General features: G+C 37.5%; 1 protein-coding gene across 6 annotated transcripts in view; it reads left to right on the forward strand.

Annotated features, from left to right (window-relative positions):
* The window catches only part of ST3GAL6 (ST3 beta-galactoside alpha-2,3-sialyltransferase 6), a 112,029-nt gene that overhangs the window by 35,168 nt on the left and 58,740 nt on the right, over window positions 1-18,121 (forward strand). Inside the window, exon 1 of one of the 6 annotated variants that reach the window (XM_031959550.1) lies at window positions 1,885-2,221. The exons of 1 other annotated variant lie outside the window; for it this stretch is intronic. The gene's annotated coding sequence lies outside the window, so the exon portion shown is untranslated. Of the gene's footprint in view, window positions 1-1,884; window positions 2,222-2,277; window positions 2,585-2,738; window positions 2,817-18,121 lie in introns of those variants that run through there. 4 more of the 6 variants (XM_031959551.1, XM_031959545.1, XM_031959548.1 and 1 more) reach the window with 4 other exon arrangements.

Consider the following 18,121-nt stretch of genomic DNA (forward strand, 5'->3'; position numbering starts at 1 on the left):
TACATAGAAATAAATGTTATCATTTTTATATCTCTTGACTAAAATATGATAATAATAGGATGCAATGTGGAGGATTCATGAACAAGGCACTGTAACATAATCATACAAGGTTAAGAAAACTATTTCCCAACCCCCATTTGGACACTGATGCTATTTGAAGAGGAATTTGGCATATCATTTGTTTAGGTTTTCTATGCCGTTTTTAATTGATTTTAAAATAAATTACTTAGAGAAAGGAATGACAAATGTGTGTGTATATAAAATGTATATTTTAAAAAGGAATGTATGTAGATTAACTGATGGAAATTGTTAGATGTGGAAGTAATGCAAGTAGGAGGCTTTCTCCTGGATGAAACTGTTGGAATCCTTTAGCAAACTAATATCAGTATGTAGGTGGACAAAATACATACTGTTCTCTTTAAAGATACTAGATAAAGTCCTCAACCTGGACTCAAGAAGACCTGAATTCAAAACCAGCTTCAGATACTTTTACTGGCTCTGCAACCATGGTCAAGTCACTCTTTTGTGCCTCAGTTTTTCCATTATGTAAAAAAGAGATAACAAGGATGTTGTGAAAAGTAACTGAGATATTTGCAAAGTTCTTTGTAAACCTTAAATTATTATTCCAAAGTTAGCTATGGAAAACACTATTTGGCAAGAAAGAGTTCCCTAGTTCCCTTAAAATGCAAAAGCCAGCAGGCACTTTCTTGGGGGATGGTTTGAGTATAAAGGACTAATTCCAGTAACAACTACAGATTTGGTCTTAAGACATGTTAAGATCTTGTATAATTTTTGTGTAAACCCCCAGTAAGAGAAATCAATCTTCTGACATGTTCCAGAAGAAATACAAACTTGATTCATGGTATTTCTTTATTGACAAAGAATTAAATGGCAATACAGTGTAGGAGTAGTGGAAAGTGCATTTGATTTTTAGACAGCACATTTTGCTTAATTCGCACCTTTTTCACTTCATAAGTCTGTGAATTGAGCAGTTCTTGAGCATAAACTTACTTGTGTTTAAAAAGAAAATAACACTAGCCTTATTTATTTCATAAGGTTGTAAAAGACTTTGGAAATGGAAATGGGATATTCTAGAACACAAGTGTGAATTATTAGCACTAAAGAGTAGGGAAAGCAGGGAGAGAATAGCATGTGAATGAGATCTGCCCTTAATGACAAATTCATATTGGTGGGGGGGAGAATGCACTGGATTTGGACCTGGGTTCTACTATTTATTTCCTAAGGGCACCTAGAAAAGACCTGCAGTCAGGAAGACTCTTCCCTGATGTCAAATCCAGTATTAAACATTACTTATATTGGATATTTTTAAACCCAATTTGCCTCAGTTTCCTCATCTGTAAAATGATTTGCGGAAAGAAATGGCACGCCCCTTGTATTTTTGCCGAGAAAACCCCGAATGGGGTCACGAAAGAGTCGAACAACACCGGACAATATTTACTATCAAACAAGTCCTTATTTCTCTGGCCCAAGTTATCAAAGGTTAAACGATGCGATCTATAAAGTCTAAATTCTTTGGCATCGAAACATGTTACGGCCTGTTGGGTAAGCGGTCCTCACTGGGCTCATCGGGTACCACACGCGCTTCACGATTCTCTATCACCTTCATATTAACTGCAGTTTTAGAGATTTTGACCTTAAACAAGTTGTTGTTGTTGTTTAAAGTGTGTGGGACGTGGCTAAGTGATAATGAAGCTTTTCTAGGTCATACTCGCCCCTGAAGAACACTCGGACGCTACCCAGAGAAAGGGCAACGTCGCAAAAAAAGCCCACGGGATGCGGGGCTGTCAGATTTAACAAGTATTGCGCCACTCCGCCCCACCTGGGGGGGGGAGGGGGGGGGGGGGAGGGAGGGAGGGAGGGAGCGAGGGAGGAGGAAAGGCAAGTGCAAAATCAGGGACGACCTTGGCCCGGGAACTTTGGCAGCTCTCCTCATCCCAGCCTTTGCTGCCGGGTAGGCACAGCGCCCTCTCTCCCAGCGAGCGCCTCAGAAGAGCGAGTCCCCAGTGCGCAAAGCCTCCTCTGCCTCTGGGCTCCCTTCTTGTCCACATAAAACCCTCGGGTAGAGCGTGGATCGGCTTCCCCCCGCGCGTCGGCGGGACCCGAGCTTCCCCGTCCCGAGGGCGCCCTGCGCCTCCCGCACAGCGAGCCGCTTCCCCCATCCGGTGGCTTTTCTGGAGGAGAACACCGCAGCGTCATCGAGGTACCGTAGACCCCGCTCCTCCTCTCTTCCCCTGGCTTTTCCCCTCTAGGTCCGCCCTTCCCGGCCCGGAGCCGCAATTCTAGCGGCCCCCACGCCGCATCTGGAGCGCACAGATGCGGCCGCGGCCCGGCCCGCGGCGTCACTTCTCCCTTTTTCGCCCAAGGGCGCCGCCGGCTGCGGGGGAGGTCCGGGGCCAAGGGCGACGCGGTGGCCCCCGGAGGACTCCCGGCCTGCGGGGGAGCTCGGAACTGCGCCCCTGGGCTGGGAGCTGGATGCTTCCCCGGGCCCACGCCCTCCCCCTCCCCCTCCTCCCCCTCCCAGTGTGCCCCGATGCGGCACAAGCCTCCGACGCAGCCTGGGAAGGTGAGGTAACGGCCGGGCGGGAGCGGTCGGGCAGCCCAGCGAGCCCGGGGCAGGCAATCACCCCTCCCGGCAGGGGGTGCACGCACGGCGTGCGGGGGGGCGGCGGCTTCGCTTTTTAAGGGGAGGGAGCCCCCTGCCAGCGTCTGGCCTCGGGCTCTTTCCCTCTCTCCGCAGCGGTCGGCCCCCTCCCCGAGCTGACTCCCCGAGCCTGGAGGGCTCTCGGCCGGGAGAGGTAAGCGGGACCCTTCTCCCCCTCCCCCACTGCGGGGAGCTGAACTGCGCGCTGCGAGGCGACCCGAGCCTGGGGCTTGGGCGGCTGCTGACCCGGCGGGGGAGGGGGAGGAGGCTGGAAAAGAAGGGACCCCCGCCCCCATCTCCGCCTCCGTTCCGGGACGCTGGGAGGGCCGCGAACTGTGAGCAGAGCCGGTGCTTTGGTGCCGATGACGCAGGAGAGCGGACCGCAATAGACACTTGAAAGCCCTAACGGGCCGGGCTGACCCAGGCCGCCCTGAAGGGGGAGACTCCCTCCCGGCGTGTAACAGCCCGGGCCAGGGGGCGTTCAGACCCCTTCTAGCAAATGCCTTACGGGACTGTCAGGCGGCTCCCGCGGTCTTGAGCTTTTATCTGCGTTTGGGCATCTTTTTTTTTTTTTTTTTTTTAAAGAAAGAAACTTTAGTTTTTCCGAGTTTCCCACAGAATTCTCCTCTCTGTTACAGTGTAACTAGACGTGCAAAAAGAAAAACAAACAAAAGGTAGCCTGATAATTTGGGTAGAGTCAGAGAAAGATCATGCAAATTTTCTGGGGAGGCTAATTATACTGTAAGCGGAAAACTTGCGCTTTTGCTGTCCCTGAATGTGTTCATTTGCCCCTTCCCTTTCCTGGGAGGAATTTTAGATAATAAGCCCCAACCCCCACATCAATCAGGTTACCAGAAAAAGACGCAGAATTTTTCCTCATTAGAAAACGGGGGTTTAAAAAAAAAAAAAAAGAAAAGGAAAAAAAAAAAGAAAAGAAAAACGGGGGTTTAAAAAAAAAGAAAAAAAAGAAAAGAAAAACGGGCGTTTAATAAAAAAGAGAAAAGAAAAGAAAAACGGGGGTTTAAGAAAAAAGAAAAGAAAAAAAAAAGAAAAGAAAAACGGGGGTTTTGAAACTTACAAGTTATTGCTGTGTGTGTTTTAAGTGAAAAATAGATATCAGATACCAAAAACCTCATATCCCTAATTTAGAAATAACGCTTGCTTCAGAACTCGGATAACACTAAAAGTCTGCTCAGGATATTAGAAACCATAGAACCGCCTTTTTAATCTCATGTGCTGTATTTGTAGTCTCTATTACAAGAACTCTGCCCAAATTGACCTTTTATACTATTAGCCTGTTTCAAATCCCCAAGTCCTACTACAGTGGTTCTCATTCCCTGGAGCTTTTTCTCCTGGAAATAATGATTGAAATTGCATATTAGTTTACATGGAGCTTTGAGATTCTGGAAGGCCCAGCTTAGCTGGGAAAACTCTTGTTCCATTTTTAGGAGAAAATAGCTAGCTTTGACACTGGCTATCTGTTTCTAGGACTTGACTCATTCCTTGACTTTTCACACCAATGCCCGTAAAAATAAATAGGCACCCTCTGGTAACCTGGAGAGGAAGAGGTTAAGTAACGCCTAGGGCTCTTTAGATAATTAGAACTTTTTATTTGTAAGTTTAATAGGGGGGGGGGAATCTTCTATGCAAATTTAACTTATTAGTGATATGCTGAACTATGCATATACTGATGTATATGCAACAGAATCCACATTTTCTGAAAAAAGCTCTCTATTGCCTGGGGGGGGGGGGGGGCTGAGAGGAATGTCTCTAAGACATTATTATTAAAATGAGTCTACCATTTAGACTTGTCTTAATAAGATTTGATGAGAATAATACATTTGCATTAATTGTGCCCATTAGGACAAATAGTCTTAAGATTCAAAAAAGTAAATGGTAAAATGCTGCCAGAAGAATACATCTGGAAGTGTAGAAAAATGCAAGAGAAAATTAACTATAAAATTTACAAAAATTTTTCATTTTAAAAATTGAAGATCTCCTTGATGTATATGTCAGCATACATTTCCCATCCTTTTTTTAATCCTGTTCATGCATAATGCTTTCTCTAATATGCCACATTTTGTGTCTCACCCTCCTCATCTGGCTGGGATTTTCAGCTTCTTATTTTTTACAATCTCCTTCCCTTCTGCTTTAAATATTTAGTTGACTCTTAAGTGGAGCATAGCATTGACTTGGTTTTAAGAAATTTTTCTAGTACAATTTCATTTCTCTGCTTTCTGCTAGCAAAATTACTAAAGCAAATGATTTTAACCTATTTAAATCCAAAATGTTCATAATAAAGAAATCAGATTTTTAATATGTTTGGATACTGTGTTATCAGATATAAGAACACTTTAATGTCCCAAAATCTGCAGAACTGAGTTAATTTGCTTTGACATTTAAAAAATAAGTTCCATACAAAGTGTCATGCTTTCCAGAAGAAAATTATTTACATTTTTAAAAGTACAACCTGTTTCTGAGCTTTAGAAGCTCAAGTACTTTATTAAGACAAGGCTAGCCCAGCTTAGGCTCTAGATCTGTATGTTAATTATAAGCAATTCTTATCTAGCCACCATGTAGGAACTTTGCTAGGTAGCATTTAGTTTGTGTCATGTCTATATAATAACATTTCTTATGAATAAATATTTTTCCCAAATAAATTCAACCTCAGTTTACAGTTAGGAAACGATCCAATCTCCTTTTTGCTTGGTATCCCAGGTGGTCAAAAAAGGAGTGGCACTACCAACGGTTCAGACTCTTCAAAGAGAGACCAGTGACAGAAACCTCCTATTCCCAAAACATTTGCCGGAAAATTGGGAAGCTAACGCTCAAATTTGTGCTATGACCTTATCATTTGATCAGTGAGGCTAGCTAGACTGGTATCTCTTGTAGTTTGAGAGATTGGGTAGCCTTAATACCCTTCTTTTCTGAAGGGAAAGGAGAGAGAGTGTATCCTAATGAGTTGGGGAAAGGAATCCTTCGTCTTGAACACATAACCCTATACCTTTTATATTCTTATTTATATTTATGTATTTTTATATTCTTTTTATATTGTGGTAGCAAAAGTCTTATTGGATTGCAATAATAATTCAATTCTTCATGACTCCATTTGGGGTTTTCTTGACAAAAATACTGGTTTGCCATTGACTTCTCCATTTTGTTTTACAGATGAGAAAAGTGAGGCAAACAGAATTAATTAAATAACTTGATAGTCATTTGCTTATTACTTGCAATTTAGGTCACATAGTTAAGTGTTTGAGACTGGATTACTCTAGTCTTCCTGATTCTAAACCCATTGCTCTATCTACTGCGCTACCTGGCTCCCACTTACTGCTAGGAAGAACTGGGTTTATGTTTTACCTGTGACACATATATTAGTTTTGTGACCATGAGCAAGTCACTTAATTTCTCTCACCTATGAAATTCTGGAATGGCTTTGATCAATTAATGATATTTAAGACTTCTAGTTCTTGGTCTGATTTATTGAGGTTCTGTCCTACTCTGCATGCATGAATAAGCTATGAACTCCTCCCTTTGGACTTGGTACTGATTTTATTGCTTTATTGTTTTAATTTAGGGTCAGATTTCAGTCTTCAAATAATGTACAATAAGAGCAATGAGCATATGAATGGGACACTGGTCAGTCTTTCCATTTAATATCATGTTTAGATAGCCTCTCAACCACTTGGTTAGTTTCATAGGTAACAAGTCTTCTGTAGCTATTTGAGTTCAACCTTTGCTAACCTGGTGAGGTTTGGAAGCCACAGTTGGTATACTCAACTACAATACCAAAGAATTAAAAACATATTATGAATTTTCTAGTTTTTAAAATTTTTCCCTAATTTGTTCTTACAGTTATTTTAGGACTTTTGAAATTGAAAAATGAATTATCTGGAAGCACTAAGATAAGAGAAAATAGGTGATAACAGACATTTTCTTATAATTTTGAATGGAAAGCCTAGAATATAAATGCTTTTCACAAAAAAAAAAAAAAAAAAAAAAAAAACCAAAAAAACAGAACCAAGTTCCAATAACAACAAATACTTTAGTTTGTAATTTGATTTAACTGGCAGATTCCAGAATGTTAGGCTTCTTGTCATCTGCTTAGAGACACTTTCAAGATCCAATCTGTTCTATACTCAGCTGTCAAACTGTCTTATTGTGTTTAAGAATCCAAAAATTTTAATGCTTTATTTCCCTGTATGAACTCTTACTACACTGGTCTGTGTGTACATGTATGTAAGAGCTAGCCTTTAATATTTTAAGGCTTGTAAAATACTTTACAATTATTATCTCACTTGATCCTCGAAACAATCGTGTCAGAGAGATTTGTCATAGATTTCAAAGGTGCTATTATTATATGAATGAGGATACTGAGGCACAGTGATATTATAAATGATCTTCCCTAGTTGTAAGTTTTTCAGACTGGTTTCAGCTCCAAATTTTCCTGACTCCATCCACTGTATATGGCTGCCTCTCTCTATAAGGCTTGTTTTATGAGTAATTTCTTTCTATTTGTATGTCCCTATACATTATGTTTGTATGTATATAAAACATTTTGTTTTTTAGCTGAGGCAATTGGGGTTAAGTGACTTGCCCAAGGTCACACAGCTAGGCATTGTTAAGGATCTGAGACCAGATTTGAATTCTGGTCTCCTGACTTCAGGGCTGGTGCTCTATCCACTGTGTCACCTAGCTGCCTCATGTATGTCCTTCTTTATACTTAACATGCCCTCTTTCCCAATCTATGTAGCTTTTTTCCTATAAAGTAACTAAATTTATGTCATCCAGGAAACCTTGCTAGATTGACTTTATCCTAGTCAGATTATCTCAGTAATATCAATATGAATGTCATCTTTCCTAGTAATTTAGTTTGTTGGAGGTAGAAATATTCTATCATAGGAATTTAAGCTGCTTAGATTTACATTTTAGAAACAATCGTAATTCCAGTTTGAAAATGAAATTTAAACTTTGATTTTAAAAATTTATGGTTTTACACATGTAGTAGAGTTATTTTGTTTTGTTTCATATTAAATAAATGTGGTTAGATAGTTGTTTTGAAATTTGAAGCTGTCATCTAATTGGCTCTAAGGTTGAATACATATTTCTATGAATTCCTGAAGATTGAAACTAGTCTGTGACTACTCATCTCTTAGATTCTTGTTCCTGCTCACCCATAAATGTAGCATAGAGCAGGGATTCTTAACCTGAGATTTGTGTATCTATTTTGGAGGGTCTATAAAACTTGAATGGAAAAAAAATAATATACAACTTTATTTTTATTGATCTCTAACCCAAATTTAGCATTTTCTTCAGTTCATTAAAAACATTTTTCTGAGAAGGGGTTCCTAGGTTTCACTAGCTTGCCAAAGGAGTCCATATCACACACACAAAAAAAGTCTTAGAACTCTAGACTAGAGTTAGTTCTCAAACTTTTGTTTTTCAGTATCTTTATCCTATTAAAAATTATTGAGGATCTCTCCAAAGCGTTTTTGTTTATCTGGATTATATTTATAGACATTTACCATATTGGAAATAAAAACTATTTTTGAATTTGTAGACCCCTCTAAAAGGATTTCAGAGATCCCCAGGATTCTCTAGACCATACTTTGAGAACCACTGCTCTAGAGAATCTACTAATGATGTACTAGAGACCTTTTTCTAAATCTTTTAACATTTATGGTTAGCAGTGGGCACTCCATTTATTACCCTTTAGTTTAACTACTTGGAATGTCTTCCTTATTTTCTAATCATACATTTCCTATAACAAGTGATTGTTATAACATGCAATAACTTACTTAGGTTACGGGCAGTTAGTGGTGTGGATAGAGTGTGCTGGGCCTGGCCTCAGACCCTTACTAGCTGTGTGACCTTGGGCAAGTTACTTAATCCTGTTTGCCTCAGTTTCCATACCTGTAAAATGAACTGGAATGAGGAAATAGCAAACCACTTCAGTATCTTTGCCAAGAAAACCCCAAATGAGGTCACAGTCGGATACAACTGAAAATGACTAAACAGCAATAACAGATTAGGTCATAATGTGCCTCTTTGTTATCCTTTATTTGTTTGAAATCTTTAGCCTTTGGAAGTTGTGACTAAATAACATCATTGAAAGAAAATATTGATGTTTAAAAAAAAAAAAAAAAAGTAGGCTTCATGCATCCAAAAACAAACAGCTTGGAATTGTTTTGAATGCAGTGGTGTTTCCCAAAAGGAAGACAGCCTGCTTCCTCCCATTTAATTTGAGCTGAACTCATTGTTCATCTGCACTGCTTGTCCAAGATAAATACATGAATATCCTCTCTCCCCTTCCCCCCACCCTCCCTTTGTATATTGCTCATTGGTCTCTTCTGAATGGCAGTGAATCTTATTGAAAAGGTCCTATTAATTCTAGATCTTCGTGCAGTCAACACCATGTGGTCCACAAAGAGAAATATTAGCATATCTCTATAAACTGACAATCCCTCTTCCATTTGGACAGGTCACCCTGCATGACCAGGAATGACTTGGCACTTATAGTTACTTATTTTTGCATTGTTTGAATCATGATAACTATCTGACTGTTGAACAAAATTATTTTTAATCAAGCAATAATAGAGACAGGAACATTTAGAAAACATGAACCTTCCCAGAATCAGGATAATTCATAGCCATTGAAATGAACTGGGCATGTCAACACATTGTTGGCTGGGGAGGGGTGGAGTTGTTGATAATGCATATATAAAGTTCTTCTGATTTCAAAAAAATCCCCAAAATACTTCTCTAAGGAAAAAATTCTGAGACTCTTGCTAGGGGCATATTAATTCAGAGAGACAATGTTATAGAGTGGATAAAGTGATCCTGGTTAAGTCACATGAACTCTTGAGTGTATATACATATTTATATATACCTGCAAGTTATAGACTACTTAGTAATCTAAATTAGTAAAGGGAAATAAAATCCTAATGATAGGGTTTCACATTTGGGCAGTGCCAACATAACTGTTTTACTACATTTTTAGTAATTATAATATGTGGAGAAGATATCCAAATTATACAAACTTTAAGCACTGAGTTAGGAAATAATCTTTAAACATGGGGGGAATTCTTATTTTTTAATAGGCCCATGGTGTGGGAACTGCTGATAACTGTATTATGTAGTCTAGCATGCTATGAAAAAGACTATGCCTTATTAATCCAAAATGACTTCAGAGGCTATGGGGAAGTTTCTTTTCTGATAAAATTTTGTCTCTGGTTTTCATAATGAACATTAATGAGAAAATAGGATTAACTTTGCAGTCAGTTTTTGTGGTGTTCTTTTTTTATAATATGTGATGGTTTTCTGGGAGAGCAGGTTTCTTGGGGGAGGTTTTCTGGAGGCAGCCTTAGTTTCGGTTCAGAATAATAATCACTTCAAATACAGCCAGCTGATAAAATCCAAACGTTTATTTCTTATCTCTTTCCTTGGGCCCAGGTAGCTTTCTTAGAGGCCTATTTCTTTGCTTGGTTCCAAGAGCTCTTGCAGCTTGTCCTTTGCCTCTGCTTTCTTCAGGCTTCAGCCAGCACAAAAGTGGAAGATGGAATGAATCTGACTTAGCTTCTGTGAGTGGGCTTGTGGGCTTCTGTATCTCCTAGAGTACTCTTTGGCCCTAAAAGCTTCTTGCTTATATGAGCTTCCTAAAGGTGTGAACACAAGCATTATTTCTATCAATTCCACTTAATACCTTGTTTCAAGTTCTGACCCATAACATCTCCTTGTAAGATCAGATCAATCATTTTTTTTTTTAATTTAATAGCCTTTTACTTAGGTTATATGTATGGGTAACTTTACAGCATTGACAATTGCCAAACCTCTTGTTCCAATTTTTCCCCTCTTTCCCCCACCCCCTCCCCCAGATGGTAAGATGACCAGTAGATGTTAAATGTATTAAAATATAAATTAGATACATAATAAGTATACATGACCAAACCGTTATTTTGCTGTACAAAAAGAATCAGACTCTGAAATATTGAACAATTAGCTTGTGAAGGAAATAAAAAATGCAGGTGGGCATAAATATAGGGATTGGGAATTCAATGTAATGGTTCTTAGTCATCACCCAGAGTTCTTTTGCTGGGTATAGCTGGTTCAGTTCATTACTGCTCCATTGGAAATAATTTGGTTGATCACATTGCTGAGGATGGCCAAGTCCATCAGAATTGGTCAGCATATAGTATTGTTGTTGAAGTGTATAATGATCTCTTGGCCCTGCTTGTTTGACTCAGCATCAGTTCATGTAAGTCTCTCCAGGCCTTTCTGAAATCTTCCTGTTGGTCATTTCTTACAGAACAATAATATTCCATAACATTCATATACCACAATTTACCCAACCATTCTCCAATTGATGGGCATCCATTCATTTTCCAGTTTCTAGCCACTACAAAGAGGGCTGCCACAAACATTTTGGCACATATAGGTCCCTTTCTCTCCTTTAGTATCTCCTTGGGGTATAAGCCCAGTAATAACATTGCTGAGTCAAAGGGTGTGCACAGTTTGATAACTTTTTGGGCATAATTCCAGATTGCTCTCCAGAATGGTTAGATTCGTTCACAGTTCCACCAACAATGTATCAGTGTCCCAGTTTTCCCTCATCCCCTCCAACAATTATCATTATTTTTTCCTGTCATCTTAGCCAATCGATCAGATCAATCATACTGAACCATGCTAAATTAGATAATTATTGTCTCTATCAATTCTAATGACTTAACAGTTTGTAAGGATTCTAACAAGTTTTACTTGATCTGTTTCTTTGAAGTGAATGATACTTGTACAATATGACTCTGTTTACATTATGTGGGCTCCCATTTATCTAGTATCCAGATGGATACTATTTCTGCAATAATATACAAAGATTGAGACCTTCATAATATTGAAGTGCCTTCTAAATTCTCAGAAAAAAAAGACTAAATTTTGTTCATTATAGGGTTAGTATCCAAGTGTATTTTGTATTCCAATTCTTTAAAAATTGGTATTGCATGTATATAATCTTTAACTATAGTTTATGTCATACAGAAACTTGCTATCTAATTAACTCATAAAATTCTGATCATTAGAGATTTTACCATATGTTTGGATAAAACCAGAGAGTCCAAACACTTTGGGCCACATGATTCCTATGTGGACTCTTCTTTTCTATGATAATATTTTATACTTGGACATCACTTTAAAAGTTATAGAGAATTTGAATGGATATTTGCTCCTCGTAGTTAAATAATCCTGCATTATACATAAGACAGGTAGTTTTATCCACTTTAGAAAAATCTGAGGCTCAGAAAAATTGAGCGTTATGCTCAAAATTTCTTAAACATGGAAAGTATGGTCTTTTTCTGATCTAGGGTTTTGGAATTCCCTTGCAACCTGACTCTGAACTTGACTGGAATTTACTAGTTAAGGATTTACTTAAACACCTGGAGTTTAGGAAGCTGGCTCCAGGTCTTAAAACTAGTAAGGGCCTGAGCTTTAATTTTTACCCCTGAGAATTTGGAGTTCCTAACTCCAAACCCAGCACTCTGTCCATAATATTATAATACTTATGAGTTTAAGAAAATGCAATAAATCATGGAGCCAAAACTTAAGAAGGATGGATTAATCATAGACTCTTAATCTGGGATCTGTCAATTTTAAAAAATTGATTTAAATATTTTCATTATATGTTAGTTATATATATTTATATATATATATATATTTATCGATTACATAAAATATATATAAATATCAGTTAAATATGATGGGTTTCATTTGTAATCCTATGTATTTCATTTTATACATTTAAAAATTTTTTCTGAGCAGGAGAGGCGAGAATTTGGAACTCAAAATTTAATTTTAAAAATGTTTTTAAAAATAACAAAAAATTAAATTAATAAAGTAAAAATGTTATCCTGAAAAAAAGTCCTTCAATATCACCAAATGGCTAAAGAGATCCACAACACAGCATAGATGAGAAGAATCTTTGAATTAGAGGAATTCTAATTTTCCTTTTTGCTTGAAATTCTTGATCCTAAACAGTCGATCCTTTTGGTTTCCAGTTCAGTGTTCTTTGCATTACTACATACTGCCATTCTCCTCTATCTCTGACCATTTCTATACCTATTACTTAAGCAAAAAAGCAATTTAATGCCCAAGCCCTCCTGATGGTGTATCAGTATCATTATCCTTGTATATCAACTTGTAGGGATGGTATATTTACTTGATGTGAATTATAGTAATGTTACTTATATTATCATGCTATATCAGATTCACTTGGCTAACAAGTATCTTAACTGCATCTTGGAAAAATTCTTAATCAATGTTTGAAATGACCTATTTTGTTAATCTTAAAAATACTTACCTTATTCTTTGTTATGCTTACAAAAATTGTTAGATGAGTTTAAGGTGCATACAATTAGAATTTTAACTTTTTCAGAGCTTATTTGATCCAGGGCCTAAGCAGATATGCTATACATCATAACTACATTTCTTGTAGGCTTAAAGTAATATATAATTTCTTTTTAAACACCTACTTCTTGCAGTTAAGCCACTCTACTATGTGTTAGGCATCCAAAGCTGTGCTATGTGCAGCAACTACATAACCACCTAGGCTAAACCAGGTTGAGAGTAACCAACAGGCTTCAAACCTATTGCTAAGTTAGAAGGACACCTACCTCAGTTCTGTGAAAACTCCTGGTGGAATGAGTGGGTGAGAACCATTTGTTCCAGTGGCCATGAAGAGGGTTGAAGCTCCTGCTGGGGAGGACTTAAGAGCTTGGTCAGCCATTGAGGACACAAGCTTGTACACTGCATCCTGGACCACCATCGATCATCCTGACTTTTGTCTGGCTGTTGGATTTGGATGACTGGGCCAAAGAATGAAGCTGATGACTTTGCACAACTGTTGTGATGTCATTGGTTCTCTTTGAAAAGGAAGGACAAAGAACAACAGTTAGGGAAAGGGGACTTAGAGGATGATGACCATATGTGGATGTTACAACACAATTGGAATGGACCTCAGAAATTACCTCCTTCAGCATATAACTAAACAGAAATCTCTTCTCTGATATTCCCGACAAGCAATAGTAACTGTACAATTACTATTTAAATTAAAAGGAGAGTTCCTGGATTTGTGGTTCTTAGTACCAAATTCCCTTTACTTCTGTGTAACTTTTAATATTAGAGACTTGCCTAAAGCATGAACACTGAAATATAAACCAATAAGCATTTATTAAGCACTTGTGATATGTCAGACACTGGTACTGGGAGGTAACAGATGTAAGGTTTAGGGACTTTGCCTTGGGCACCATTGTGTGTATATGTTGGAGGCTGGACTTGAACTTCCTGGTTTGAGAGGCAGCTAGGTGTTATAGTGGATAGAGAGCAGAGCTTGAGTGTTCAAATTTGGCTCAGAAACTTTCTAGATGTGTGAACCTAGGCAAGTCGCTTAGTTTTGTTTGTTTTCGTTTCTTCATATATAAAATGAGCTGGAAAAGGAAATGGAAAACCAATCTCTTTGCTTTGAAGTCAGATCTGTATTTATGCCTCCTCACAAAATAAATTAAAACTGTAGTAAAATGATGACAATTTTAGAAAAGCAGTGCTTCTGTTTGTATACCTAGAGTTATAGAATAACAAAACTGGAAGGGAACATAGAAGTCCATCACTTAGCATTTATTAAGTATCTCCAGAAAGACCAAACCTAAATCCTATCTCAAGAAGCTTTTCTCATAGGGGAAAACATAGCAATAACTGTGTACATAAAAATATAGAAAGAGGTTTGTTGGAGTAGTCTTAGAGGCAAGGCATTTACATTAAGGAGGACTGGGAAAGGCTTATTGATGAAAGTGGGACTTTCTCCAAGACTTGAAGGAAACCAGGAGGTGGACATGGTAGCTCTCTGATGACTTGTGCCATCCTGGTTACTGAGGACTAATCTTGTAAAAAAAATACCTGAGAAATAACACTTATCTTCCATTTAAAAGAAGTTCTAGACCAAGGGTTCTTAACCTGTGGTTAAAATGGTTTAATAACTGTATTTCAAAGTAATTGGTTTCCTTTATAATCCTATGTGTACTGTATTTTATTTTTTGTCGACACTTTTCTGAGAAGATTCATAGGTTTTACTGGCTACAAAAAAGGGTTCGTCACCAAAAAAAAGGGGGGGGAGCACAACAAAAAGAGAGCTTCTGGGTCCTGACTTTGCTATGAACACTTAGCCACTTAATGTCTTTTAGGTCACAGTTTTATGTGTGTAAAATGAGGGAGTTTGATTAAGTAACTTTCAGATTCCCTTTTATCTCTGAGATTTTGTATCATGCTCTTTTCTCTGGGCAGACACTTTCTTCTAAGTGTCCTAGGGTATGTACTGCTCCAGAAAGAGAACAAGAGAGTGGGTTACTGTTAGGAAGATGTGATGTATTATAGCTCTAGGAAGAAATACTGCTTAGGGATTAGGAAAGGGTAATGGACTTGGACACATAAAACTCCTCACTCCCTGTAAAACTTCATGATTGCATCATTTCCCTAGACCTTGGCTTTTTTTCTTGGGAAATGAGATAGGCCAGATTATTCCTAAGGTCTTTTCTAGCCCTCATAGTCTGTAATTGCTTTTCCACCAGGGAAATATTTTGATGTGAGTTTTGTAGACATATTCCTTCAGTATTTGAATCAGAAGTTTCTCTTCATCTCATGTCCAACAATATGCCAACATAAGATAAGTTTAAGACTTGGGAAAATTTTAAGGACATTTCCCACAAGTCATAGAGAAATTTTGGAAACTTTTAAAATTTGGCTTCAGGAAAAAAAAAATTGTAAGCCAGAAGTAGGTCAGTAGAGATAGTGTAGTACCTTTCCAATCCTATATTATCCTTAAGACTACTATATAGAATTGTTTCTATGAAATGGAGGGGCAGGGAGAATGAGAATATATTATTAAGTTCCTAGTACATGCCAGATGCTAAAGCACTTTGCAAATATTTTCTTATTTGATGCATTTCAATGATCATTTGATGCATTTCAATGTTTGTGTTAAAGTGATTTCTTATTAAATAAATTATATTTATTATTGAGTTTCCTTTAAAAATGGGAGAGGTAGTCCACTGAATAATGATTTAATACCTAGGCAGAGCTTTAACTAGAGCAAAGCAGCTTTTCCCAGGTTACCAAATTTACAGGGGACTGATAGCCTTGAGTCTTTTGGCATGAAAGAAACAATAGATTATTCCTCATTGTTTATTATAATCAATCAAAATAGAAGAGGGGGAGTTTGGGAGTAGTGGCTAGCAAATTGGCATGAATGATCCTGGGCAAGGGCTGCTAGGCAACTCATAGCACAAACATTTGCAGAAGAGTTGTTGATTTGCATCAAGAGACGAAGTTTTTTCATGAAGAATTCTGTGCACCAATGAGATCCCAGGTCTCTTAACCTAACGCCTGCATGTTGAAGTTTACTGTATATCACAAGCACTCCACAGCTACTTTTTTTTTCTTTTTGGTTAAAAAGAGGCTTTATATTTTAAGCACCTGTTCTGCTCTCTTAGTTAAAAGGTATGGAATGTATGCAAGAAATGTATAGAAAGCCTGTGTTTGCTCACAGCCCCGCTCCCACTTATGCTCCAGAACACCTTGCTTCTCACCACCTTTCTCTGCCTCCCTTCCCCCTGAACCAACCCAAAGAAATTAGTGCTGGTGAGACAGCTTGTTGGCTCCTTGTACTTTGTCAAGATTTCTCCACTTATCTCAAATTTATGCGAGCTTGATCTTTTCCCGTTTCCATTTGCTTTTATGGTACATAAAGCTAGTGATCTCCCTTTTTCTCCCTCTCTCATTTCCACTTCCTTTGCCAACTTTCAGTTGAGCTTCAGTTTATCTTGCTATCCTTGTTCATTGTTTTCTCCTCCTCTTCTTAGCCATCGTTTGTTTCTTCAAACTTTGTTCTTATTGTAAAGTTTTTCATTTTTCTATTTGTCCCTTTTTCTTTTCTTTTAATGAATTTTTCCTTCCTTTTTATGTTCCTATACTTTCTGACCCCCTCTATGGGCTCCATTCATCTTTCTTAAAGTACTTTTTCTCCTTTCCTTTTCTTTTAGAAGAAAATGTTTAATTCATCTGTGTCTTATATTTTTATGGAAATTGTAGATTTTAGCTATTGTAAGATATTACATTGTAGATATTAATTACAATGGAGGTCAGTCTCTCCCCCAAACTCCATCTTCTGGGATAGGTAGGTAAAGAAACTTTAATTTGATTTGGTCAATTTGAGTTAGCTAATTATTTAGTTGATGATAAAGATGATTTAAAAAAAAAGTTACCTTTTTATATTTTTGGTTGTCACTATACAGAAAATATTTTGAGCCTTGTTTTTAAAGGTTAGTTGTAAATTTTTTAAAATTAAGTTTTAGATTCATTAGCTTAATAAAAATAATGATTTTTATGATTGAATAAAATGCTTAGATTAAAAATGAATTACCTGCATACTCACCCTAACAAAATGTGTTCTGTACCCACATATCAAAAGTAAAAGAAGCATGTTTAGAGCAGCTTTCATTCAGTATCCAAGGTTTCTTTCTCCCCTTGGGGTTTTATCCCAATTGTTCCCAATATTGAATGTATCTCCCCTATGCATTTTTGGTGCTTCCTCCAGGGGTAAAGACTTATGGTTATGGTTCTGATTCTGGATATATTAAAATCATGCTAAGCAATATAGCAGATCTTTAATATGGTATATATCTAAAAGGAAAAAAAAAAACCTTTTGAAGTAACAATCAAAATATCAGTACTTATGTGTTCATATTTAAAACGAGTCAAAATTCAAATGACAAGTAATGAATATTGAGATCAATCCCAGAAACTCCAGCACTATTTCTTTATCTGTAAAATATTATTGGATTGTTTTATTGCTCTTTAAATTTCAATAATGTTTTCTTTACCCTACTTCATGATGTTGTTAATAAAAGTAACTAGTACTTATTAGCACTTTATCTCTTATAAAACATCTTTACATAAATTCTTGCATTTTATTCTTATAAGAATCTAGTAAGGTAGGTGATAAAAGTTGAATATCACTCTTTACGGGTACAGAAACTGACATTCAAAGAAATTAATTGTTTTACAGGAACTCATAATGTAATGTTGCATTTGAGGGAAGAGGGGCAATGCTGCCCAGTAGGCCTTTAATCTAATTTGGTCAGGGAGTTAATTTGGTGGTTCAGGAAGAGATCTTTTTTTCTTCTTCTTCCTAATTGAACAAGATGGTTTTTATATCATATTCTGTTATGAACTACATACAATACCTTTATTATCTGGGTTAGTCAATGACAGCTTGTCTAAGAATTTTATATTTCATTTTTCTTTAGAAACATAATTGATGCATAGATTGAAAGTTTATTGGAAGGGGATGTACATCATCATGTACATCAGTACATCAAGTCTTCCCAGGTTTTTCCAAAACTATCCTACTTATCATTTCTTAGA

This window comes from Sarcophilus harrisii, chromosome 3, assembly GCF_902635505.1.
Source record: "Sarcophilus harrisii chromosome 3, mSarHar1.11, whole genome shotgun sequence".
In the NCBI taxonomy this organism is placed as follows: domain Eukaryota; kingdom Metazoa; phylum Chordata; class Mammalia; order Dasyuromorphia; family Dasyuridae; genus Sarcophilus; species Sarcophilus harrisii.